Raw genomic sequence first — 14,014 nt, 5'->3', positions numbered from 1 at the left:
TGATTTTATTATTGATAGTGAACTTTCTCGTGCATGTTTCAAGATTGGTACAATGCAAATTCAAGTTGAAGAACACTTGAGCTTTGATGTTGCTATCAAGTAGATTGTGACATAGTTATCTCTTGATAATATTATGAGAGATCTACTCCTACACACTTTTAAATGATAGTTGAAGACATCAATCTATATAAATAGATACTATCTTAAACTTGAGTTTGGAGTAGAGACGCCTTAATGGACTTCCAGCTGCTAGTTGGCTGGTGGTGAGAGCGGGACTCCATTGATCCTTGAGTATGTCCAAGCAAATGTAGCCATTGCTGTTGATGTTTGGATGGAAGACCTTTGTCTTGAATGCTGCCTTCAGATAAGAACCAGCAAACTCATAGATTCATCTCTGAATTAGGATTCTAAAATATATGTTTTTTATAGCAGTCGAAGGGACATAATTTGTGTAGCATGCTTACTATAATGAGGTACATTAGTATAAGTTGCACATAAATTAGATGATACTTTTTCCTGTACTTTGAATATTCAATTTGTCTCATTTCGGACTCTGAAGGGGTTCCCTTAATTATCTCTAATTTTGTTGAATTTTATTTTTTAGGTTGTTGTTGAATGACATCATCAAGTAACAGCAGTATCGACCATACCAAATTTGAAAATGTACAATGCAGGTACTGCAGACTAAGAGCATTGGTGCTAGTATCTAGATCAATCAACAACCCAGAAAGACTATATTATGGATGTAAGCAGCATGGAGGGCTAAAGTGGATGAGGTTTGATACTAGACTAAATGAAGATACCAGCGATATACATTCAAGGATGTTGCCAAGAGTGGAGCCGAGGGTAGGAAGTGAATACATTGCGTATTTTGGACACAATATGAGAAATTGAAATGTACCGCTTATCGTTTGGATATTAGTGATAGTGGACTTATTTCTTTTGGTTGTTTATTTGTTTTGTTTGTTAGTTGGTCTGGTTTAGTAGTAATGTGATAAAGAAATATAATTATGGATGAAGTTGACATGTGCTTTTATTGCTTATGGATGTATATTAGTTATGTATTCTTCAGTTAGCTTCATATGTCAACAAATGATGTTATGATATTATCTTTGCTTATCTATATCTAAGCTATCTTTAGCACGCATTGCCGAGATTACTTCCCACTTTGAATTGTTCTTTGCTAATCTCAAATAATGAACATAATTTTGACTCAAATTTTCTGCTAATTTATGACCAAATTAGATTGATAGTCATTTGTTAAGTAGATGATAAGTCATCCTCATGTCATTTAGATCGAGCCTGAGGAAAAAATGTTCTTATAAAAATATTAAACAAGAGAATTGAAAAATTATTTTTCATTCAGTAGATTATATTTGTGTTGTACTATGTATAGTATAGTGACCACAGACTAATATAATAATGTTTTCAATAATCTATATAATGCAAAGTTTAAATCCCACGTTTAAATATTTTTAATACAAAGTAATTTAAATAGCAACCCGGTTTATGAAATTTTCACAAACACAAATCCTAAAAAGGATGGATTGTACGGCCTTACAGACCATAAACTATTTTTCAAATTAACTTGGGATTAAAATACTATCATCTTAACTTGAAAATTCAATGCACATAAACGTAAAGTTGATGGACATAGACACATTCAGGTCAATTCTAAATGCTGAAATATTTAACAAAAGTATCCAAGTCAAGCTTAGCACACATTTAACAAGTGTTTATTTAGTTGACACGGCGAGCTTTTTCTTTTTGGCCTAAACTAAGAGATCTCTGCGCATTGGCAATTCCTTCTGGGTCTGCAACAGGTTACCAAGAATCAATTCCTTCTGGGATCGATGATGTTCTGTTTTCTGCTGCTTTTGAAGGACTTGGATAGGTTACAAGTGCTTTAGGCACGGATTGGAGATACTATGTTTTTTTTGTTCTTATTTCTCTAATTTTCATGAAATGCTGGAATGAATTGCCCTAGATTTTTCTTGCGGATTTAGCTTGAAGTGTCCAGTGGCTTTGGTTAGCTGAGGTTTTAGTGTGTTTTGCTTGGAAATTGATTGTTGTGGATGATGTTCTGTTCGTTTTGTGGTCGCACTTGTTTAGTACTTTGGTTCTCAGGTTAACTGTAGTTTCATGTGAAGCTTTCAGTTTTCTTTTGCCATTGCTAAATTCATAGTGATATCAGAATCATTAATTCATAGTTATTTTGTTGACATATTTTCCTGTGGCTTGTAGATACACAAAATAAACTTTTGTTTATTAATAGTGGATACACCAAACACAACGACTAGTTTCATTGTGCTTATTTATACTTGCCGACTATTCTAGCTCTAGTCATTAGGATGAGATGGTCATAGTTTCTCTGTCAATGTGCACTACAACAAAAATGACTTTTCGCAGCGTGCAAATTCACTTTTCGCGGCACGCATTGCATGCTGCACAATTAAAAGCCGTTGAAAGTCCTAGATTATCCACGGCGTGCGTTGCACGCTGCAGATATTATTATCCGCAGCGCGCAATGTACGCCGCAAAAAATAATATCCGCAGTGTACTTTGCGCGCTGTGGATATTATTTTCCGCGGCGTGCAATGTGCGCTATAGAATGTGTTTTCTGCAGCATGCAAATGTATGCTGTTAATAATAATCCGCAGCATGCAAAGGTATACTATTGATGTTCTTATCTATATTAAAAAAAAAAAAATCAATTTCATTGACAAAGATAATAAACTAAAATTTTACAACAAATTTAGTATAAATCTAATCCTCACAAAATTAATACAAGTCATTGTTTGTCATTATATCAAAATAAGGTATGAAGATCCAAAACAAGATAGGAACTCTCTAACAAACTAACTATTACATAACAACGATTAAACATCCAATCTATACAAATAAGTAGAATATGTATCAATCATACAATATTATAAAGAGGTTTCTCGTGAAGGTAGAAGAAAGAGAATGTTTGCTCCGGTGCTCCTTTTTTCACAATTTCATTCTTTAATTTGATGTTTGCTGAATTCACAAATTCTACAATGTACTTTGTGAAGTTGTTCAGTACAGACATGTGGCAATGTGCACGGGCCACACATAAGGTAAATGACATTCCCAAGAGGCCTTATGTAAAGACCATCTACACGAAGTTGTTGGACCAAGGAACTCACAAACAATGAAGCATATCTGCATGGGCAATGGACCATCAATAAGCTAATGAAAATAATGTAAGTTGCAGAAGTTACAATTGTCAATAAACTTATTGAAATGACAGGCATGGTGAAATAAGAGTAATAGCAAGACCTACTGAGTCTTAACATAAACCATGAGAGTTATTTCATGACTGGACTTTGATAAGCTCAATGCATTTAAGTAGCTTGTTAGTTTTACCTAAAGAAAACTTTATTATTAGCTGAATTGGAATAGTAATTTACTGTGCATCAGAACCATCAGATTTGAGTTGAAAAGCAAAGAGTCCCAATAACTGCTACTCTTTCTACTGCAGTAAGAGCAGATATCGTCTGAACAAATTTCATGTCCCACAACTGCAATACTATCACATGAACACATTAAAAAAGATCAAACAGATTACTTCGTTGGATTATTTAAGGTTGTACTAAACAACAAAACACTTATATCTTAGTTCTGGAAGGAAATTCAACTCTAACTGATACATTGGATAAATTTGTCAATGGAAACAAAACACAAATAATCACTTATATCAATGTGAAAAAACCAGCAAAGTGAACATGACAAATTTATATTGTTCCTGTATTTTACAAAATTATAAAGATCATCCAATTAGGATCAGGTGATCAACACCAAGCAATGCATATGGTAAATATAAGGGTTAATCCATTGATCAAGCACAACCTTAACCATTTTTTGTTTTCAGTAATTAGGCTCAGCACCAAGCAATGCATATATAGTAAGTATAAGGGTGCATACACCGATCGAGTGTAACTGTAATGGATTTTTTCAAATCTAGTACAACCTTTCATTATCTAATCTATCACAACCTACAACATTGTGTTATAATTCCGTATCCATCAAATATCCATTCATGTTTCCGTTAATAAGATGACATGACATTAACTTGTTACTTGCCAACTCAATAAATTGTATATTGATTAATATTCCTTCCATAACAGTCTCCTCCTTTTCTCTCCAAGCACTCACCCCACCTCCCATCTCCTCTGATGTTGTTCCCAATAGATCCACTCACCCCACTTAGGTGGTGCAAGTGGCTAACTGAGGGATCTCTCACTCCCACACACACCATTGCTAGTTGGAGGAAGAAGAGGTAATAGGAAGGAGGTGGTGAGATCATGAGCATTATAAAATGTTGTAAATGTGCTAGGAATATTCTGTAAACTGCAAGAAAAAATTACAGTAGAGATGATTATGATGTCATAGTTGAACTATCAATCTAAAAGGTAATACACCTCTGAACTTGGATTTGAAATTAGGGTTTTCTTTCAATCCAACACAATTTTATCACTTAACTACAAGTCAAGGGGACAAAATTACAATCTAGATGCAGAACCAGCATAATGCACATTAAAAAGCAACATCAAGATCTACAGAAACTAATATTTCCCCAAATCATCTCTGCAAATCCTAAAAAATGAAAAAGGGATCAAGCCACCACCTTGGAATGTGGGGTTGCTGTAGGACTTCGAATCATTCCTATCAAAGCCTTGCGCCTCATTGATCATCTCCATCGTCTTTCACGCTGCTACCGCTACACAGCACAACACCTGATCATCCATGGTTGGCACCAATACATCCCATGGAGCCCAGAGAGTAAACTTCAAGATTCTTAAAATAAGTATAAACAATCATAAGCTTTAAAATATTATGCCAAATTGGTGATATGGTTCCAATTGGAACAAAACTGTTTCATGCTATTTTCCAAAGAGAGGCGGACTGAAAGAAAGAAAGAAAGAAAGAAAGAAAGATGCATCTGATGACTGAAGGAAGGTCATTTACCGTTTCAGAATAGAGCCTCTGATGACTAGCAGAGAGAGGCGGCGTCGGTGAGGAGGAGGCAGCGAGGTGAGGAGGAGGTAGTGAAGATGACGGAAAGTCAAGGCGGCGGCGGTGAGGAGGAGGCAATGAAGATGATGGAAAGTCGAGGCAGCGAGGAGGAGGCAGAGAAGATGGCGGAAAGTCGAGGCGGTGAGGAGGGGGCGAAGAGTCGAGCGGCGAGGAGGGTAGAGAGTAGCGAGGGTTTTAGGAAAGAAAAAGATGGAAATAAATAAAAAACAGCTCTGCTTCTTTCATTTGCAGCGTACCCATGCTGTTGATAATAAATAGATATATTAATAATGTGTCAATTTTTTGCATGCCATCATTGATATTTATTATTTATAGCGCATGTTAATATGCATGTTATTAATAATAATATTAACGACGTACTTTTAATAATGTGCGCTGTTAATAAATCTTTTTTCTCAAGTTTATATTATTAACAGCGCACATCAATATGCACGCCGTTAATAATACTATTAACGGCATACATTTAATGTGCGCTGTTAATAGCACGCCGTGGAAAAGTAATTTTCTTGTAGTGGTGATTGCTTATTTCTTTGACTGATGTAAAAGGGTGGAAGACTTTTAGAACCTTAGATATCAATAATGCAGATCTTGTTGTGAAGAGATTAATTAGATATATGACATGCAAGAAAGAGGATTATGTGTTAGATGATAAGATTTCTTATTGAAATATTCTATTTATTGATTTTTTTTAACATTATATATTATAAATCATCTTTACCTCTAATTAGAGTTTTTTTTTTATGTTCAGGATTTTGGTGAAGAAGGAGTATAAAAGTTATCTCTAGATCACGAGGAGTTATTCTTTAGACTTTCTTTTGTGTAACTTTCATGAGAATAGTTGTTTTTTTATTGGATGAATGTTGGATGAATGTTGGATGTACTTCAATTAATGATTATATATTGTGGATATTATTTTTAATTTATAAAAAGAGAGTTTTTCCTTTGTTTTGAAATGACAATTTAATAGATTTAATCTAGATTAATTTGTATAATAAATGTTCTTTAAAGATTATTAATTTTTGTCATAATTGTTGCATCTAACAAGTTAAAATATTAGGGACAGTAATTTACTGTTTTCACTTCTATTTGAGACAGCACATTACCATCTCGATTTAGTGTCTTTAGCTTTTTCACATAATAAGACATAACATTTGAGACAAAACAATAACTGTCTTAAATACTTTTGAGACAATTGAATAACTGTCTCATCACCGTCTTAAATAATATTTGAGACAGTACAACTGTCTCAATATTTTTTTGAGACGCTTGTATTAGGGACAACTACATTACTGTCTCATCACCGTCTCAAAAACATTTTGAGACACTAAATTTATAATTTAAGACACATTTTGTTGTGTCTCAAAAGCCTAGTTTTCTAGTAGTGTGATAAGTGATGTACCTTTTCAGAATACTATTCATGCTCTCACTTCTTTGGGTTGTAGTCATATCTGCACAAAAAATATGTCGTCCATATACTAAAGCCCATTTTTCTTTTATGCAAAACATACGTCTCAACCAATCATTGTCTTCGAGTGCATACTTGGTCAACATCATGTTCCAAGCTGAAATAAAATCTTCTTCTTCATCAAAATCATATATACACGAGGCAAAATCTTTAGTAAACTCTTTGAACTCAGAAAAAAAACTCCACTCAAATGTATTGCCGTATTTTGATAAATGTGTCAAATACACAAACGATGATGTGTTTCAAGCCATCTGGAAGTCAAAGCCTTTGCCATTGCTGCATCTTGATCTGTAAGAATAGTTATTGGTTTTTTTTCACACATAGTTTTAGTAAATGTATCAAACAACCACTCGAATGTCAAAGATGTTTCATCATATAATAAAGCTACACTAAAATTATGGATTGCTTATGATGATTAACACCCACAAACAACGCAATTGGATGACCTTCATTGTTCTTCCTGTATGTTGTGTCAAAGCAAACAACATCTCCAAAATTGTCATAATCAGCTCTCATTTTAGCATCACACCAAAAAATATTAGTTATCAAATCATCTTCATCAACTTGAGTAGTATAAAAAAAATTAGGATCATCAAACTGCATTTTCTGTAAATATTTCAATACACATTCTATATCACCAACTCTAATATTTCTTGTTCTTTTGGATCACAAGTAGTTGTTGTAATCTTGAGGAATAAAACCTAAATTCTCCCTCCCACCTACTTGTTTCACCATAAGATCATGAGATGCTTTTGGGGGGATTCCCACATCACTTGTCATCTCAATTTGTATCGCCGCAGAAGTAGATATATTCCTATCACTTCTGTAGAGGTGAGTTTTGTTTGGACTTGAAAAATAATGATTATGCTCTTTAACAAATTGCTACATACTCAAGTTGCCATTTTTTCGACAACTAATCTTCATTTTAGCCTCACAACCAAATCTTGTTTCAGGACGATGAGATTTCACATAAACATCTCGTTTGTCTTTTCTCCTTTTTCCTTGTGCACAACAACAAAAAATCCTGTCAACTAATTTACCTGATTTATCATTGTGGCTTTTACTCCTTCTTATACCAAATCCAACTTGTTTAGCATATTTCAAATAAAATTCATAAGCATCCTCTTCTGTTTTAAATTCCATACCGATTTTTGGCATCAATTCTTCTATGATAGATGTGTCATCACTCATCAATAACAAGGTAGAGTTTGTACCCTCATCAATAACATCAAACTCATTATCCTGACAGTCTTCATTTGCATCAAAATTCAACCTACGACAACTCGTAGATTCAACCAACGACAACTCCATGATAATTACCTTAATCCTGAACAAAAAAAAACAATCAAGAAATGTATATATTTTCTACACATATCACAATGTGAATTCTACAATGTGATGACAAAATAGTTATAGATAATTAAAAACTGAGCTATTTTGGATCAGCAGTGATTCGAATGAAAGTAGAACCATGGAAGTAGTAGGGAAATATTATGAAGATTTGCAAGACAGAAGCTTAAACTCATGGTCAGTTCTCTAAAACCTATGGTAAGCATGCTACACAAATTATGTCCCTTCGACTGCTATAAAAAAACATATATTTTAGAATCCTAATTCAGAGATGAATCTGTGAGTTTGCTAGTTCTTATCTGAAGGTACCAATCTTGAAATGTGCACGAGAAAGTTCACTATCAATAATAAAATCAAAAGAACAGAATGAATTGTGCCTAGCTTCAAAGCAAAGCAAATGTGCACAATTAACAATTGAATACAAGATTCCAACATAAGTTATCCATAGAGAAATAACTAACAACAGACTAATTGTTAAATGGTTTTCTTAGGTTCAAGGAAGATAAATGTTAGGGCACAGAGAGGGTTGGAAGACGACGGGATTTGGCAGTTCTTTAATATCGTCGAAGGTGGGAAGGAGAAGGGATTGACCTCCACGGAAACCGGTTGCTGTCGAGAGTTGGAAGACGACGGGATTTGGCACCAGCGACCCGCCTTCGTCGGAACATACGCCGTGGGAAGGAGTATCTGTCAGGGCACAGAGAGGGCTACGTTCGGATTCAACTGTCGATGGTGCCGCCTGTTATCGTCGACAGTTGGAAGACGGCTTGAACTGCGCACTGGTGGGCCTTCGTCGGGACAGATGGCATGGGAAGGACTGTTAGGGCACAGAGAGGGCGGCGTTCGCGAACATGTGTTCTCGCGTCGTAGTGTTTTCGCCGATTTTGACTCGATCTTCTTCGGCGTCACGTGCTTCTCACGCGAGAAACATTGTTCCTCCTTGTCGTTTACTGCGCGGGATAGAGGGATAGAGGAAGTTTCGGGACAAAGGAAGTTTCGGGACAGAAGAATTGAACTGGATCTGCCTGGGATGGGATCCACACTAATGTTGACCTAGTACTCCGACAACCCACAAATTCATCATTCTAACCATTTGAGTCTTCATGAGATGCCCAATTGATTATAAGATGTCCAACTTATTATAATGGGGATTAATTTACGACGGACACATGCCTTCAAAAGAAAAAAACTGCTCCCACCCCTTAATTAATTGGAAGTCCCAGATTTAAAAAAATAAAAAAATAAAAAAATAAAAGAAAAATTAATCGGAAGTCCTGAAAATTAACCTAGAGATATTGAAATTTCATGAAATACGTTTCTATGAGTTCCTAATTTTGTACCGATCGTAAAATTAGGAACACCATACCTGGGCATCAACCTCTTCTCAGGTCTCATCGACAAAACAACTCAATTCTTCATTGTGTGTTTCAGTGTCCATGCCAGCTTCTCTTCCACAGACTTAACAATCTTCCTTGCCTTCTCAGTCGATACCCGGGCAATGTGAGGTTGCTTTGCGAAGACATTCGAGACATGATCCTGCGACCATCCCAATCCTCTCAAGTTCTCCACTTTCTCTTCCCACTTCTTCTTGGGCAATACAACGACCACCCCAAGGGCACGGACGAACGTGGTTTTCTTCGGACAAATTCCAATCTTCTTTATCTCATCAAAGGCCTCATTGAATCGATCTGTATCTGTCACCAAAGCATAGCCGTAACGGGTCAAAAGCAGTAAGATTGCCTCATCCGACACACCGTATGCGCGTAGAGCGTCGACCTTGGTTCGTGCTTAATGGCATTCTCAACCTCTTCTCATGGCTCATCGACAAAACAGCTCGATTCTTCATTGTGTGATTCGGTGTCCATGCCAGCTTCTCTTCCACAGACTTCACAATCTTCCTTGCCTTCTCAGTCGATACCCGAGCAATGTGAGGTTGCTTTGCGAAGACCTCCGAGACATGATCCTGCGACCATCCCAATCCCCTCAAGTTCTCCACTTTCTCTTCCCACTTCTTCTTGGGCAATACAGCGACCACCCCAAGACGAACGTGGTTTTCTTCGGACAAATTCCCATCTTCTTTATCTCGTCAAAGGCCTCATTGAATCGATTTGTATCTGTCACCAAAGCGTAGCCGTAACGGGTCAAAAGCAGTAAGATTACCTCATCCGGCATGTCGTATGCGAGCAGAGCATCGACCTTGGTTCGTGCTTAATGCGATTCACAAGGTTCCCATTCATTATCGAAATTGATTTGAGAAGCTCAGCGTTGGGGAGCAATCACTTCTCTAGGCTGTACGTGGACAAGATGAGGCTAGCTGATGACCCCACGGGTCATCCGAGATGATAAATGTTGGTATGCTTGTCACATGAGATAGCAGGGTCGAACCGCAGGGCAGTCGGGGCGTAAATCCCTGGACTCTGTGCAACTCATCCCACCATCATTTGTCCTCTTGACTGTCATGATTTACCTCCCTCGTGATGGCCTAAGTCAGGTGCGACGGTAGCACTGGGGACGAGCGATTTCACCTTTTGCCACAAGATGAGGCTAGTTGACAGGATCTCCAGCAGGGCTGTTCTGACGAGGCTAATCTCGCAGAATAGCTCTAGCTTAGTCGAAGTTGTAGTCCTTGAGGAGGGCGAGCCCCCTGAACACTTTGTTGAGGTCGTCGAACTGGACTTTCTTAGAGATGGAGAGGGTGGCACGGTCGGAGATCCCGCACGATCTCATGAGCAAGTTGCCGGTCAAGAATGAGATATCATCGGCACCGACGAAGGAGACAGAATAGGGTTTGACAAAACCCAGAAAGTGTGGACTAGAGGCGACGACGACGGCCTGACGATGGCCGAGAGAGTGGTAGTCACCTGAAGTTGACGACGCTGCTGAGTTCTCTCTGTAAACCATCGATTGTTTGATGTAACGACAACTGTATAGATCTTTCGCCCAAACTTTCTTTTTAGTTGGCAGATCCGGTTCACACCGATTCTTCTAGAGTCCGGTTCTATAGAAATTTTTTATTGAAAGTGATGTAATTTATCAATTTAGTATTTTTAATCAACTATCTATTTTTTTAAAAAAAAAGATTACTTAAACTTTAGTTAGCTGAAAAATTACCCCTTCCTCTCTCATTTATACAAAATACAATGTTTACTGTTGGGACCAAAAGTAGCTAGAGGGGGGGGGGTGAATAGCTCGTCGCGTGTTCATTGCTCGGCGTTCCTTGTTTCTTCAAAGATGCGCAGCGAAAAATACAGAAACAAATCACACAACGCTAACAAGGTTGGTTTACTTGGTATTCACCTCACAAGAGGTGACTAGTCCAAGGATCCACACCTACACACACACCCTCCACTAATAAAACTCTCCTTTATAGTAACTACCAAGGGCGGAGAAGCCCTACAAGACTCAATACAAGAAGAAAGGGAAAGGTAATGAAATACAAGCTTACAAGCTTATAATAAGAGCAAAAATCCTAACCCTAGTTTCTTCTTCTTGCTTTGATCCGCCTCTTGACTTGGAAGAACCTCCAAGAGCCTTCAAGAATTGGTGATCTCAAGCTTGAGAAGAGCTGTGGAGAAGCTGGTGAAGATCTGAAATGAATCGGTGAAGCGATGCCGAAGGAAATGAACGCCTGCGGCTTAAATCGACGCTAACGGTCAAATCCCGATCGATTGAAATGTTCCCAATCGATCGGGGAGGCTTTGGATCGATCCACGGATCGATTCCGAGCGCCTTTGTGCTCTTGGAAAACGCCTGGATCGATCCACGGATCGATCCAGCGCTTATCGCGCGAATCAGCAGCGTCCCAATCGATCGGCTGATCGATTGGGACCTCTTGATCGATCCACTGATCGATCCAGAGGCTCTCTGTTCGCTGGGAAAGGCCTGGATCGATCCACTGATCGATCCAGAGGCTTTCTGTTCGTTGGGAAAAGCCTGGATCGATCCACTGATCGATCCAGAGGCTCTCTGTTCGCTGGGAAAGGCCTGGATCGATCCACTGATCGATCCAGAGGCTTTCTGTTCGTTGGGAAAAGCCTGGATCGATCCACTGATCGATCCAGCTCCTGGTTTTTGCCCAAAACCAAGTCCCAAACCTCTCAAACCAACATTCGGTCAACCTTGACCTGTTGGTATATCATGCCTAGCATCTGGTCACTCCCTTGACCTGCCAGGATTCCCCACCAAGTGTCTAGTCAATCCCTTTGACCTACTTGGACTTTTCTCTTCGTGCCAAGTATCCGATCACTCCCTTGACCTACTTGGACTTCCACCAGATGTCTGGTCAATCTTGTCCCATCTGGATTTCCCCGTGCCTGGCTTCACTCACCAGGTCTTTCACCTAGCTTCACTCACTAGGATTTTCACCTGGCTTCACTCACCAGGATTTTCTTCTGCCTGGCTTCACTCACCAGGACTTCCAATCTGCCTAGCTTCACTCACTAGGACTTCCAATCTGCCTAGCTTCACTCACTAGGACTTTCACCTGGCTTCACTCACGAGGATTTCTCTCCTGCCTAGCTTCACTCACTAGGACTTCCCAATTGCCTAGCTTCACTCACTAGGTCTTTCACCTGGCTTCACTCACCAGGATTTTCCTCCTACCTAGCTTCACTCACTAGGTCTTTCACCTGGCTTCACTCACCAGGATTTTCCTCCTGCCTAGCTTCACTTACTAGGACTTTCACCTGGCTTCACTCACCAGGATTTTCCTCCTGCCTAGCTTCACTCACTATGACTTCCCAATCAAGTATCCGGTCATCCTTGACCTACTTGACTCTTCTTCAATCAACCTTGCATTGTCAAATATCGAAACCCAAACCAAGGCTCAAGCTTGGTCAACCAAGTCAACCTTGACCTGAGGGATGTTGCACCAACAATCTCTCCCTTTTTGATGTTTGACAATACCAACACTATCACTTACAATACCACATGTAAGTTAGGCTAATCCCATAGCCTAAACCTTCTTCATGCCGCTAGGTAATGAATACATAAGTTAAGCCCTTCATTCTCCCCCTAAGAGGGCAAACTCCCTCTAGGTAATAAAAGTCTAACTTACTCCCTTTCATTCTCCCCCTATTGGCACACATCAAACCATGCCCCATTTTTGAGCACACATCAACAAATTCACTTGTTGAAAACTCTCCCTCTAAAGAGTTGCTCATCGTTGTTCACAACTTCACTCGTTGTGATCAACACGATAATGAAGGTCTCATACCCTTCATTATCCTTAACCCTACATTCTTCCCCAATGTAGGCACATGCCCATCCTTGAGCATTATCCACTTGAAACCACTTGAACAATGAGGATATCCACTCCCCATTTAAGTTCAAACGCTCAACCTAGAGCATGTTCTTAACGGAAGGTTAACCACCTTCCAAGGTTCATGAAAAATAATTTTTATGTCTTTAAAGAGTCCCTCCCCCTAAAGACATGGTGGTAACTTCTGTCATTGCACCAACAATGACTTGGAATCCCTAAAACTTTAGGAAACCCAATTTTAGAAGTTTTGAGGTTCAAATATTCAAAATTTGAAACAAACCTCAACCTAAACTTCAACTTAGCCTTCCTTAACCAATTCATCCTTGTTTTCCACACGAAAACACCCTTTTTATGTATATAAATATATTTTCAAGGGTTTGGAATGGTTACCTAGACTAAAATAGGTTCAAAATGCTGAAAATAAGCTTTCCCAGCCAAATTCAGCATCTTCAATCGATTGGAGTTGGGTTCCAATCGATTGAGCCCTGCTGAATCGATCCACTGATCGATTCAGTCTTCTTGGATCGATCCAGCGAGCTTCTGCTCGCGAGAAATGCCTTCTCAATCGATCGGCTGATCGATTGAGGCATTCCAATCGATCCACTGATCGATTTCAGGCCTGAAATTGCTGAAATTCAATTTCAGCCAATTTCAGAAACCCCTAGAAAATTCTACAAAATTCTAAAAATCGTAAAAATTTGTGTAGACATTATTTAGGGTATAATTTTTCATGGAAAAATAGTTTTCTATGAAAATACTTCATATTTTCAAAGATTGACACAAACTTGAGAACTTGCAGAAACTTTAGTGTTTTCTTCAAGTTTGTGTCTAACTATTAAATGGTGATTACTATCAAAAGATAGCCTTCACCAAGGTTT

General features: G+C 38.5%; 1 long non-coding RNA gene across 2 annotated transcripts; it reads right to left on the bottom strand.

The window, feature by feature from the left end:
- Positions 1-2,774: 2,774 nt before the first annotated feature.
- On the bottom strand, positions 2,775-5,282 carry LOC122044359. Of its 2 annotated transcripts, none has more exons than XR_006129522.1 (3): positions 4,993-5,282; positions 4,652-4,821; positions 2,775-3,186 (listed from the first exon to the last, which is right to left on the bottom strand). It is a non-coding gene; the product is annotated as an uncharacterized LOC122044359 (long non-coding RNA). The 2 variants fall into 2 exon arrangements; XR_006129521.1 differs by having other exon boundaries at positions 4,652-4,760.
- Positions 5,283-14,014: the final 8,732 nt, after the last annotated feature.

The sequence above is a fragment of the Zingiber officinale genome, chromosome 2A (assembly GCF_018446385.1).
Source record: "Zingiber officinale cultivar Zhangliang chromosome 2A, Zo_v1.1, whole genome shotgun sequence".
In the NCBI taxonomy this organism is placed as follows: domain Eukaryota; kingdom Viridiplantae; phylum Streptophyta; class Magnoliopsida; order Zingiberales; family Zingiberaceae; genus Zingiber; species Zingiber officinale.
This window is presented reverse-complemented; position numbering and strand designations above follow the sequence as displayed.